Consider the following 13789-nt stretch of genomic DNA (forward strand, 5'->3'; position numbering starts at 1 on the left):
AAGGATTAAAACTGCTGTTAAAACAGCAACTTGATGCAAATGGAGGTTCAATATTATATACCATTATTCCAAGATTTAGTTTTCTTTTGATCTGTGTGCTGTGTGCTGTGACATGTGTTCCTACTTAAAGATTTAGTTTTAAAAATAAAGACAATTTCAGCTTTCTTTAGCTATGCTACACTGAATGTTGAGCACTAGCTGCAGGTAAAAACATTGAAGAGTCCAAAAAGGTGCGCACATTTTGGTAGCAACTGAGTGCTACTTGGGCAAGAGTAATGTTTTGATAGAGTAGCTCTCTAGTTTAACAGGAAGAATTGGTGGTTTTGGGAGTACAGGGTGTGGCCAATGTTTGGGATGTTTATGGGCAGGGATGAACTGGGACCTCTCCGGTTGTCCACTAATTTCAGACTATCTTTGACAGTGTGGAGCAGAGGTGAAACAGACCTGCAAAAGGGGGCCAATATTATCCTATTTTTCTCCCAGAATTCCATGCACAGCTTGTGTATCGGGAAATGTCTCACAGGTAGTTTGTCTGCTCGTGTTTTAAGGGATGACCACACACATCTCAAGAATTCATAATGTGTTCCTTATCACCAAGCCTATGTTAAAACCCAAGCACAACTTTTAAAATAGGACCCTGGAGAAGGGAAACTGCAAGAAATCTCACCATTACCTAAACAATCTTGAAATAGTTATCTCTGCAAATTCTGAAGTCATTTTAGACCTTTTTTTCTCACAGGTGGGCGAATATAGTAATTTTTCTTCTTTGCTTCTTTTAATACTCAACTAGTTCTATTGTTTTATTTAGTTATTCATCTAGATCCCATGGATTCCCACCCTGTTCCCACCACAGAAAGGTGTGGTTTGCATTATATCATCTCGAACCAAACAAGTTCTTAATTTCATAATTTGTTTGATGATCTCATCAGGTCTTCTTGGTTTTGAAGCAGCTATTTTGGTCATTGCTCACTCATAACAGACAAATCAAAAAAGAAGTTAATAATAATAAAACAATAGAACTAGTCAAGCACTAAAAGGAATGAAGAAGAACAATTACTGCATTCATCCACCTACGAGAAACAAAGGTCTAAAAGTATTTCAGAATTTACAGAGATGACTATTTCAAGGTTGATTTGCAGACAATGTACTCTGTAAATATTGGTTGCGAACAAAATATGATCCATTGCACTAATATTGGGTGGGACTTTCTTGTCCCGCCCACCCGGAGACCGGAAATGCCCAGCCGAGATCAACAAACCTTTCAATGGTCTGTTAAATTGTCCATCCCACCCACAATGATTCCCGTGGCAGTCAGAAGCAGAAAATGTACCCCAAAACATTCCTTGACCAATGTTTATGAAGATTCATTCGCAGCATATAGGGAAGAAGGTGTCATAGTGGTAATGTCACTGTACTAGCAATCTTGAGGCCCAGGCTAATTCCCTGGGAACATGAGTTCAAATCGCATCATGGCAGTTGGATGAATTTAAATTTTAGTCTCAGTAATGGTGACCATGAAACGATCATCGATTGGTGTAAAAGCACATCTGATTCACTAATATCATTTAGGGAAGGAAATCTGCCATCCTTTCCCGGTCTGGCCTACATGTGACTCCAGACCCACAGCAATGTGGTTAACTCTTAATGGCCCTCTGAAAAGGCCCACTCTATTCAAGGACAGTTTAAGATGAACAACAAATGCTGGCCTTGCCAAAGACAGCCACATCCCCAAAGCATTTTTTAAAAATAACCCATGTATCAAGACTATTGTTGCTGAGTTGGTGACTGAATGTTGAGTTGGGTTTGAAATTCCAAAACATTCACAGTTAAACTGATTTACAATCAAGTGTAAGGATATTGTTGAATAAGGAAATAATTTATTGGAATGTATATTCTTAACAAACAACATGCTATACGATATCAGCAGCAAACACAAGTTTTCATAATTCTGTATTTTGTGTCAATACTTGTGAGCTACTACCCTCCCAGGCAGTGCGTTCCAGACCATCACCATCCTCTGGGTAAAAGGATTTTTCCTCAAATCCTCAGGAATCTCCCGCCCCTCACCTTGAACTTGTGTCTCCTCGTAACGGACCCTTCAACTAAGGGGAACAGCTGTTCCCTATTGACCCTGTCCATGCCCCTTATCATCTTGTACACCTCGATCAGGTCACCCCTCAGTCTTCTCTGCTCAAGGGAAAACAACCCAAGCCCATCCAACCTCTTTTCATAACTTAAATGATCCATACAAGCAACATATGGTGAAGAGCCTCTGCACCCACTCCAGTGCAATCATATCCTTCCTATAATGTGGCAACCAGAATTGCACACTGTACTCCAGCTGTGGCCTCACCAGTACTCTATATAACTCCAACATGACTTCCCTGCTTTTGCAATCCATGCCACGATTGATAAAGGCAAGTGGATTGGATTGGTTTATTGTCACGTGTACTGAGGTACAGTGAAAAGTATTGTTCTGCGTGCAGCTCATATGTCTTTTTCACCACCCTATTAACCTGCCTTTTTGCCTTCAGAGGTCTATTTACAAACACGCCAAGGTATCTTTGTTCCTCATGACTTCTCAATGTGGTGCCATTCAGTGAATATTTCCTTGTCAAATTGCTCCTTCCGAAGTGTAACACCTGACACTTTTCAGGATCAAATTCCATCTGCCATTTTTCTGCCCATTTGACCATCCTGTGTATATCTGCCTATAATCCAAGACACTCAGCCTCACTGTTAACCACCCGCCTATCTTTGTGTCATCCGCAAACTTACTGATCCTACCCCCACATAGTCATCTGAGATATTTACGTAAATGACAAATAATAGGGGACCCGGCACAGTTCCCTGTGGTACCCCACTGGACACTGGCTTCCAGACACTAAAGCAGCCGCCTGTCATCACCCTCGGTTTCCTATAGCTCAGCCAGCTTTGAATCCACCTTATCAAGTTCCCCTGTATCCCATGTGCATTTGCCGTCTTTATAAGTCTCCCATGTGGGACCTTGTCAAAGGCTTTGCTGAAATCCATGTAAACTACATCAACTGCACTACCCTCATCGACACACGACGTGCTCAAAAATTTCAATCAAATCTGTTAGGCATGACCTTCCCCTGACAAAGCCATGCCGATTATTCCTGATCAACCTTGCCTCTCCAAGTGGAGATAGAGCCTCTCCTTCAGAATGTTAATTCTGAGTTAATTTCCCCACCATTGACCTTCCAAAGGGTCAGGTGGGGTTACTGGGTTACGAGGATAGGGTGGAGGCGTGGACTTAAGTAGGGTGCTCTTTCCAGGCGCTGGTGCAGACCCGATGAGCTGAATGGCCTCCTTCTGCACTGTAGATTCTATGATTCTATGAAACCTTCTGTGAACTGCTTCCAATGTATTTACATCCTTCCTTAAATAAGTAGACCAACGCTGTACTCCAGATGTGGTCTCACAAATGCCCTGTATAACTAAAGCAAAACCTCTCTATCCTTGTATTCAATTCCCCTCACAATAAATGATTGCATTCTATTAACTTTCCTAATTACTTGCTGTACCTACAAACTAGCCTTTTCTTTTGGACACTAAGGGGAAATTTAGCATGACCAACCCACCTAACCTGCACATTTTTGGACTTTGCCATTTATTGAGTGGAATGATATCTGAGTATTCAAGATTTTAGCAAAGTTAGCAGGAATAAACCTCTGTGCTTTGGTGATACTGTTAGATCAAAGCTCAGGTGAACAATAATGCAATTTAAATCCGGAAATCTATTACTGTTTTGTGGTTTAAATGAAATGAGAAGTTACGAAGCAGAGCAGCAGGTTCACAAACGTGGAAAAACATGAGCATACTTGAATGTCACGTCTTTCAAACTGTAATCATAGAAGTATAATTTGTTGATGCAGAAAATAACACTTTGTGTTATTCTCTATAATTGATACTAACTGTTACAAGACTGATGAAAGGCCTAGCACAGTTTTAGCAATAGGTATCTCTCAACATGTGCGAGAAAATAGATTACATTATGACAAGTTAATATTTTTGATAGAATCATAGAATTCCTACAGTGCAGGAGGATGCCATTCGGCCCATTGAGTCTCCACCGATCCTCCGAAAGAGCACCCTACCTAGCCCCACTCTCCTGCCTGATGCCCGTAACTCTACCTCACCTGCACATTTTGGGACACGAAGGGCAATTTAGCATGGCCAATCCACCTAACCTGCACATCTTTGGACTGTGGGAGGAAACCAAAGCACCTGGAGGAAACCCAGACTAACACGGGGAAAACGTGCAAACTCCGCACAGTCATCCAAGGTCGGAATTGAACCTGGGTCCCTGGTGCTGTGAGGGAGCAGAGCTAACCACTGCGCTGCCATTCATGCACTATGACATCTAAATTCCCATGCGTCTGTAAGACCTGCAATCTCTCACCAATTAGATAATATACTTACTTTTTTATTCGTCCTGCCAAAATGGACAATTTCACATTTTTCCACATTATATTCCATTTTCCAGATCTTTGCCCACTCACGTAACCTTTCTATATCCCTTAGTAGCCTCCTTATTCTTCGCAACTTACTTTCCGATTTATCTTTGTAACATCAGAAGATTTCGCAGCAATACGTTCGGTCCATTCATCCCAATCCATTTATATAAATTGTAAACAATTAAGTCCCTGCATTGATCCCTGTGGCACACCACTTGTTACAATCGTGCCAATCAAAACCCCATTTATACCTACTCTCTGCTTCATGTTAGTTAGCAATCTTCTTTTTCTTAAAATTTAAAGTACCCAATTCTGTTTTTCCAATTAAGGGGCAATTTAGCATGGTCAAGCCACCTCCCCTGCACATCTTTGGGTTGTGGGGGTGAGACCGACACGGGGAGAATTTGCAAACTCCGCAAGGACAGTGACCCGGGGCCGGAATCGACTGGGCCCTCGGCGCTGTGATGTTGCAGTGGTAACCATTGTGCCACTATGCCGCCAGTTAGCAATCTTCTAACTATGGCAGTATGTTACCTCCAACACCATAAGCTTTTATTTTCCACAATAACCCTTGATATGGCAGCATGGTAGCACAAGTGATTAGCACTGTGGCTTCACAGCGCCAGGGTCCCAGGTTCGATTCCCTGCTGGGTCACTGTCTGTGCGGAGTCTGCACGTTCTCCCCGTGTCTGCGTGGGTTTCCTCCGGGTGCTCCGGTTTCCTCCCAAAGTCCAAAGACGAGCAGGTTAGGTGGATTGGCCGTGATAAATTGCCCTTAGTGACCAAAAAGGTTAGGAGGGGTTATTGGGTTACGGGGATAGGGTGGAGGTGAGGGCTTAAGTGGGTCAGTGCAGACTCGATGGGCCGAATGGCCTCCTTCTGCACTGTATGTTCTATGTTCTTATCAAATCGAGATGAACTCATGCAAAGTCGGCCTCCTCCTTTAACCAAATTATACAGTATACTAGAAAATGTCATCAGATCATGTCCATTCCATTATATCCGCATTACTGCAGTATCTGTTGGTCCTACTGGAATATAGATGCATCCGCATCTTTCAGATCCTTGCATGCTGCAGTAAAAAAGTGTATTTAATATTTTTTCGACATGGTCAACATCATGAACTGGTATGGCAAGTTCCCTTGCCTAATTTTCAGACAGCAAATGTTGGATAATTATGGTATTGTCAAGAGACTTTTCTCATGCAAATAAAGGAAAGAAATGATGGGCGAGACATTCTCTGACTCCAATCATTAATTTATCTGACTCAACAGTCTAAAAGTAGGTTACTCCACCCATCAATTTAGCTGAGAATATTATCTGGAAGATTTATAAACAAAAGAATAAAATACATTTTTATTGGAATATACATCATTCGTTTAAACTTTATTTATTATTTGGTGTGTGATCACATTATCCACCATTGATTGGGGGATGGTGCATTTTGATGCTGTCGTCAGGAGGATATCAATAATGTCCTCACATTTTCTGATGTATTCTGCTTTAAAAAAAAATTAATTTCCTCAATGTGGGCGTCGCTGGTTAGGCCAGCATTTATTGCCCACCCCTAGTTACTCTTCGGAAGGAAGTGGTGAGCTGCCTTCTTGAACCGTGGCAGTATCGGAGGTGTAGGCACACCCACTGTGCTGTTAGGGAGGGAGTTCCAGAAGTTTGCCCCAGCGACAGAGATGGAACGGCGATATATTTCCAAGTCAGGGTGGTGAGTGACTTGGAGGGGAATTCCAGGTGGTGGGGTTTCCGGGTCTGCTGCTCTTGTCCTTCTAGATGGCAGTGGTCGTGGGCTTGGAAGGTGCTGTCTGAGGAACCTTGGTGAGTTACTGCAGTGCATCTTGTAGATGGTACATACAGCTGCCACTGTTCGTCGGTGGTGGAGAGTTTGGATGTTTGTGAAAGGGGTAGCAATCAAGCGGGCTGCTTTGTCCTGGATGGTGTCAAGCTTCTTGAGTGTTGTTGGAGCTCTAGTTATCCAGACAAGTGGAGAGTATTCCATTACACTCCTGACTTGGGCCTTGTAGATGGTGGACAGGCTTTGGGGGAGTCAGGAGGTGAGTTACACGCCTTAGGATTCTTAGCCTTTGACCTTCCCTGGTAGCCACAGAATTAATATGGCTATGTCCAGTTCTGTTTCTGATCAATGGTAACTCCCAGGATGTTGATTGTGGGTGATTCAGCGATGGTAATGCCATTGAATGTCAAGGGGTGATGGTTAGATCCTCTCTTGCAAGAGATGGTCATTGCCTGGCACTTGTCAGTCCAAGCCTGGATATTGTCCAGGTCTTGCTGCATTTGGACATGGACTGCTTCATTATCTGAGGAGTTGCGAATGGTGCTGAACATTGTGCAGTCATCTGCGAATATCCCCATTTCTGACCTTATGAGGGAAGGGAGGTCATTGATGAAGCAGCTAAAAATGATTGGGCCTAGGACACTACCCCGAGGAATTCCTGCAGTGATGTCCTGGAGCTAAGATGATTAACCTCCAACCACCACAACTATCTTCCTTTGTGCCAGGTCTGACTCCAACCAATGGAGAGTTCCCCCCCTGATTCCCATTGACTCCAGTTTTGCTAGGGCGCCTTGATGCCATACTCGGTCAAATGCTGCCTTGTAGTTAAGGGCAGTCTCTCTCACCTCACCTCTGGCATTCAGTTCTTTTGCCCATGTTTGGACCAAGGCTGTAATGAGTTTGGGAGCTAAGTGACCCTGGTGGAACCCAAACCGAGCAGCAGTGAGCAGGTTATTACTGAGTAAGTGCTGCTGATGACTCCTTCCATCACTTTCCTGATGGAGAGTAGATTGATAGGGCAGTAATTGGCTGGGTTGAATTCGACCTGTTTCTTGTGTGCAGGATACACCTGGGCAATTTTTCACATGGTGCTGTTCAAAGCATTGCTGATATTTATCATTTACCTTGAGGAAATGAGGTGGTGGAGGTCAAACTCAAGTCGTTTGATGGCCAAAATCTGAGTAACTTTGATGGAACCAGGAAGAAAGAAGAAACAAAATATCTCTGTAGTTGAGTTGGTGCCAAAATGACATACTTTGCAATGGAACATTTGCATAGAATCTCTGATGGACATTTGATACCTTTGGCAGACAAGCCTATCACACTCTAGGGTACCATTGATGATTGGCCAAACAGCCTGGTGCATCAATGAAGGGGTACCCTTTGACTGAGGGTTGGGAGTCTTGCTTCTCAGCTCCTGATAAGGTTAGGGAGTGCACGGTTCCTGGATGGAGGAGCAGCAGGAAGAGTACCAATGCTCTCTGCGGTGCTGCTAAAATGCAGTTTTAGCTAGTTAAATTCAATTAGCATCCTACACACACTCGCACTTTCAGCAGTCGCTGTACATAAGCTGCCTGGGGTGTGTCCAGACAAACAGACAGAGATCATGCTCTCCATAATCAACAAGTTAAATGCAAATGTGGATTTTTCAGTAGCTTAGTTTGGAAATTTGTAATTGCGATAATGGATTTCCTTACATGATAGGTTGATCAAAGTTAAAACACAAACTTTACAGTAGTCATGTAGCTAAGTCATTAACCCATCCATTTCTAAAAGTTCATGCTGCAAGAAGTCATTTTAAAAACATTTTAAAAAAATTTAGAGTACCCAATTATTTTTTTCCAATTAAGGGGCAATTTCGCGTGGCCACTCCACCTAACCTGCACATCTTTGGGCTGTGGGGGCGAAACCCACGCAAACATTAAAAACATTTTTTACGCATGAAAAAACATGAAAAGTATGAGAACCCCATACTTTATGAAGAAGGTAGATCTAAACAGTGTGTTCCTTAGTTTTGAGTCTGTGGAGAACATGCATCGGGTCGATATTGATGGATGTATGCTTTTCAACCTTTGATTTGAATTGCAAGGCAACCCCTCAGGATTTTGGTTCTCAGGGAAAAAAACCTATTTAATATATTTTTTAAATATCACATTTTACCATGGTACAAGAACATGAAAGTTATAATGGTAAACAGAGAAAAACACAGGGTCACAGTGGAGCACTGTGTGTGGTTCTGGGATGCACACTATATGAAAGGCGTTGAGGCCACAGAGAGTGTGCATCACAGATTCAGTAGGATTACACCTTTTATGAGCAAAGACAATATAAAGAAAGAATCATAAAATTGGAGATGTTGGTCATTAGAACAGAAAAGATAAAGGTGTTATTTCATAAAGATATTTAAACTTAAGAGAGGGGACAGAGTAGATACAGCCTGCTCTGAGTGATTGAGTCATCCAGGATGACAGGCATTGATATATAATCATAGAATTCCTACAGCGCAGGAGGCCATTCGGCCCATCGAGTCTACATCGACCCTCGGAAAGAGCACCCTACCTAGGCCCACTCCCCCGCCCTTTCCCTGTAAACCCATAATCCCACCTAACCTTTGGACACTAAGGGACAATTTTTGTTTTTCCAATTAAGGGGCAATTTAGCGTGGCCAATCCACCTACCCTGATTATCTTTGGGTTGTGGGGGCAAAACCCACGCAGACACAGGGAAAATGGGCAAACTCCACACAGTGACCCAGAACCGGGATCAAACCTGGGATCTCAGCGCTGTGAGGCAGCAGTGATAACCACTGCCCTACTAAGGGACAATTTAGAACGGCCAATCCACATAATATGCACATATTTGGATAGTTATTAAGTTTAAATAATTTAGGACAGTGAGCAGAAGAATTTATTTTAAACACAGTCTGTGAAATATGCTGGCAGAGTTGGTGCTTGAAGTAGAGACAGAATAGGTTAGGTAGGGTGGTGAACAAAAGGGCAATCTAGGACCAAGGGAACAGGGCAAGGGCATAGGACAGGGGCTGATGCTTTTGTGGAGGAGACATACCGATGTGGATTGGTCTAGGCCAAATGGCCTGTTTCTGTGTTGTAATTTTCAAGTAATTTCATGCAATTACCATTGACTGTAGCTTTGTCAATGTGCCTCATCCTGAACTTCATGATGCTTTCAATGCAGTTGATGTTTCAAAAATAGAAAGAGGAAAATCGATAAATGACAGGGGAAAGATTTTTCCTGCCTTCACATAGATTACTCAAAGGCATCAAAATAAAAGTGATCTATTGATAAATCCATTGACTTTACTTATACTGACTACTGAATTCAGAAATGCATAGAAAGAGGCCTGCCTTCATACTCTCTTAATGGCCTTAATTCTCTAGTGATTTCACCCAGCCCAGTTTATAAAATTACCTTCCACATAACTCAGCAACGGAGAACTTGCAGAACCTGCTTTGACTTGATTACTTTCTGCCATATTTCTGAACTTCAAGTTAATCCATCATGAGAAAAGCTGAAGAAACAGGCTTGAAAGTATAAAGAGGAAGAGAAAGTTTTCAATATTAATACGTTGATAAGCGCTACATTATGTTGTTTTTGGTCTCCTGTACTTTATGATGAACTCACTAAACACTTCGATCTGTCCAAACCAAGATCCTTTTTTGTGTCTCGTGTGGTAGGATGACAATCTGAATCAGAGCACATTGTCGTGGAGTCTTGCTACTCCTCTGGAACTTACACCTTCTGCTGAAATGTTACATGTACGCCTTATCATCTTCTATTTCATGTTCCTCTGGAGATGGCCGGATGAGCCTCTGTTCATATACAGGTCCCAGGTCACATGACCTTGGTCTTGAGACCCCCTCCTGCTGGTTGGAGGTCTCATTTCACCCAACTTTGGTACGGCCCATAGGAATATCACCACACATTATACCTCAATAACTTCCCACCAGATGAGAAATGAAGTAGTTATATTACTAGGCTGAAACAATGATGTTCCACATAGAAGCCATTTAATTTGCTTGAAACATTCCAATTATTATTTACACAGTTCAGCAGCAACAAATTTGCTTTTGACCACTTCTTCTTACCTTAATGATGAGTTCTTTAAAATAAATTATGCAATATGATAACAGAAATGTGTTTAATCAGCCATGAATGTCGGTAAATTTGCAAAATTCGAAATCATTATTAGAAATTGAGTGACTGACTATAATTTATTGAAGTCAATTGCTATATTAAATAAACGATGTCCTCAGTAGAGGATAAGCAGGGTGTGATCCCCACACAGTAACTTTTCATGCAAGAACAGGAGATGCAATTCCTGCCCTTTTACCACCTCTATCCATCAAGCCCCAAACTCTCTTTCCAGGTGAAACAACAATTTATAAGCACTTCTTTTAACGTACTGCATTGGTGGTTGAAATCCTACACCAGAGACTTGAGCACAAAATTTAGGCTGACGCTCCAGTGCCAGTGCAATACTGAGGGGGGGGGGGGGTCTAAAGTAGACCTGAAGATCTCATGACACTATTTGAGGAACAGCAAGACAGTCTCCCTAGTGTTCTGGACCATACTTATTTCACAACTAATATTGCTAAAACAGATTATTGAGTAGTATCACAGTGCTGTTTGTGGGACATTGCTGTGAGTAAATTGGTTGTTGCATTTCCTGACACACTACAGACACTACACTTCAAAAGTATTTAATTGATTATGAAATGTTTTAGGAATTGCTGAGGTCTTATATAAATGCAAGTTATTTCTTTCTTACCAAAACAAGCAAACTCATTATACCCCTGATCTTTATAACAAGGAATTTACAAGGGGTCAAATGACAATTTGCCTTAAGATTTTACAACATTCATCAGGCTCCCAATGAAAATTAGAATAACTGTCACATTGAAATGTTTGAAGATAATTTCTATCCATATCATCGATAATGCCCACAAAAATATTAACTTGTCATAATTTTATCCTTTTTCCAGCATATGTTGAGAGATAACTATTGTTGATCACTGCTAAAACTGGTGCTAGGGCTTTCGTCAGTCTTGTAACAGTTAGTATCAATTACAGAGAATAACACAAAGTGTTGTTTTCTGCAACAACAAATTATGCTTCTATGATTACAGTTTGAAAGGCATAACATTCAAATACGCTCATGTTTTTTTCACATTTGAGAACTTGCTGCTCTGCTTCATAACTTCTGATTTTGTTTCAACCACAAAACAGTAACAGATTTCCAGGTTTAAATTGCATTATTGCTCACCTGAGCTTTGACCTAATAGTATCACCAAAGCACAGAGGTTGACACTGGGTGGCACCGTAGCACTGTGGTTAGCACTGTTGCTTCACAGTGCCAGGGTCTCAGGTTCAAATCCTGGCTTGGGTCACTGTTTGTGCGGAGTCTACATGTTCTCCCTGTGTCTGCGTGGGCTTCCTACAAGTGCTCTGGTTTCCTTCCACAAGTCCCGAAAGATGTGCTGTTAGGTAATTTGGACATTCTGAATTCTCCTTCTGTGTACCTGAACATGCGCCAGAATGTGACGACTCGGGGATTTCACAGTAACTTCATTGCAGTGTTAATGTAAGCCTACTTGGGGCAATAAAGATTATTATTTATTCAAAGCAAATTACTGCGGATGCTGGAATCTGAAACCAAAGGAATAATGCTGGAAAATCTCAGCAGGTCCAGCAACATCTGTAGGGAGTTCGAGTCCAGATGACCCTTTGTGGCCTTGATAAAAAGGTAATCTGGACTCGAAACGTTCGCTCTTTTCTCTCCCTACAAATGCTGCCAGACCTGCTGAGATTTTCTAGCATTTTCTCTTTGGTTTATTATTATTATTGTGTTGATTCCTGCGAACTGCTTTAAAATCTCGAATGCTCAGCCTACATGTCCACCCAATAAATGTCAATACGATTTCCACATCCCATCAATGAAAACAAACCTTTGATCTTCTGACACTACAACTATTGATGGCTCTGAAAGAAATATAATGTTTTCAATCTGTAACAATCTCATAAGCTTTATATATCTAGAATGGCAAAGTGATAGGAACATAGGAACAGGAGTAGGACATTCAGCCCTTTGAGCCTTCCTGCCATTCAATGAGATCATGGCTGATATGTGACCTAACTCCATATCCCTTAATATCTTTGCTTAACAAAAACCTATCTATCTCAGATTAAAAATAAATAAATACGATAGTTTGTGCATTTGGATAGTTTTCCTTAGTTAATAGGATTGATCTTATCAACACCAACATTAGGATTTCTACAGAGCAGTTTTTAACCCTACGAACCCCAAACTTCACAACAGTAAAGCCTCTTAAACTATTCAACTATGTAGGTGGACAAAGAGACTTTCAACCTATAAATGAATTTAAACCACTGTCCTCAAATCATTAAACCTGTATTTTCTGTGAGGGTACAGTATGGAAGTTGCTTAAAAGGTGCACATAGTCGTCACTGACTCCTGAATAAAGGTGCATCTAGATGTACAAATATAGCAGAATGATACATATACTCAAAAAGTACATTCACACAAGTATCAAATTCAGCATGATAAAAAGGACAACACCGTAAACCAAACAGAAATTACTTTTTGAATAATCCGTGACTTGATTCTGATAGTGCAAAATTGAAATTCGTTGATCAAATCCACGCCCCTTAGGTTTTGCACTTTGCTCTACTGTTTACAGCCCATTTTCCTTGTCACTCTGGTCATCTTGTTGATGCAGAAATTACTCTGTCCGCCTTTTTTTCTGTATTTGCTCCAGTGAAAGGTACAGGAAAGACTAGTGAATGTCACCAGCCCCGCGTGGAGCTGCCACGGATTAAGTAAATAGTCACAAATTAGCTCCAATTGCTCTGAGTTTAAAACAATGCGATAAAGGCTATCGCGTCCGAAAAGGAATTAGTATAAAACCTGATGAGAATAAAACCATAGATTCACTGTTTTGTAGACTCCAACCTTGAAAACACGCGTGGTTAGACCACGCAACAAAATACAGTCAAACAGAATCAACCAGTTACTCACCCAACACCACAAAGTAACTCCGGAAAATTATTTGAAAAGCATTCAAAAGTAAGAAATTTTAGATAAATAAAATAAAACGGAATTGCGGTAACTTGTCCGCAGCGCTGCTCCAGATACCGCCCCGAACCAACTCGCCAGTCCCGTATTCACTGCCCAGGTGCGTGCTCTCAGGTGCACGCCCCTCAGGTACAAACTCCCAGATACACGCCCCTCAGGCACAAACTCCCAGGTACACGCCCCTCAGGTACAAACTCCCAGGTGCACGCCCCTCAGGTACAAACTCCCAGATACACGCCCCTCAAGCACAAACTCCCAGGTACACGCCCCTCAGGCACAAACTCCCAGGTACACGCCCCTCAGGTACAAACTCCCAGGTACACGCCCTTCAGGTACAAACTCCCAGGTGCACGCCCCTCAGGTACAAACTCCCAGGAACACACCCTT

The 13789-nt window shown here is 41.9% G+C and overlaps 1 protein-coding gene across 4 annotated transcripts in view; it reads right to left on the reverse strand.

Moving 5' to 3' along the window:
- Positions 1-13504, reverse strand: part of lnx1 (ligand of numb-protein X 1) — a 351286-nt gene extending 337782 nt beyond the window's left edge. For 2 of the 4 annotated variants that reach the window (XM_072496765.1, XM_072496762.1), the window contains exon 1: positions 13346-13504. The gene's annotated coding sequence lies outside the window, so the exon portion shown is untranslated. The remainder of the gene's footprint in view (positions 1-13345) is intronic. The other 2 variants (XM_072496764.1, XM_072496763.1) reach the window with 2 other exon arrangements.
- Positions 13505-13789: the final 285 nt, after the last annotated feature.

This window comes from Scyliorhinus torazame, chromosome 3, assembly GCF_047496885.1.
Source record: "Scyliorhinus torazame isolate Kashiwa2021f chromosome 3, sScyTor2.1, whole genome shotgun sequence".
Classification (NCBI taxonomy): domain Eukaryota; kingdom Metazoa; phylum Chordata; class Chondrichthyes; order Carcharhiniformes; family Scyliorhinidae; genus Scyliorhinus; species Scyliorhinus torazame.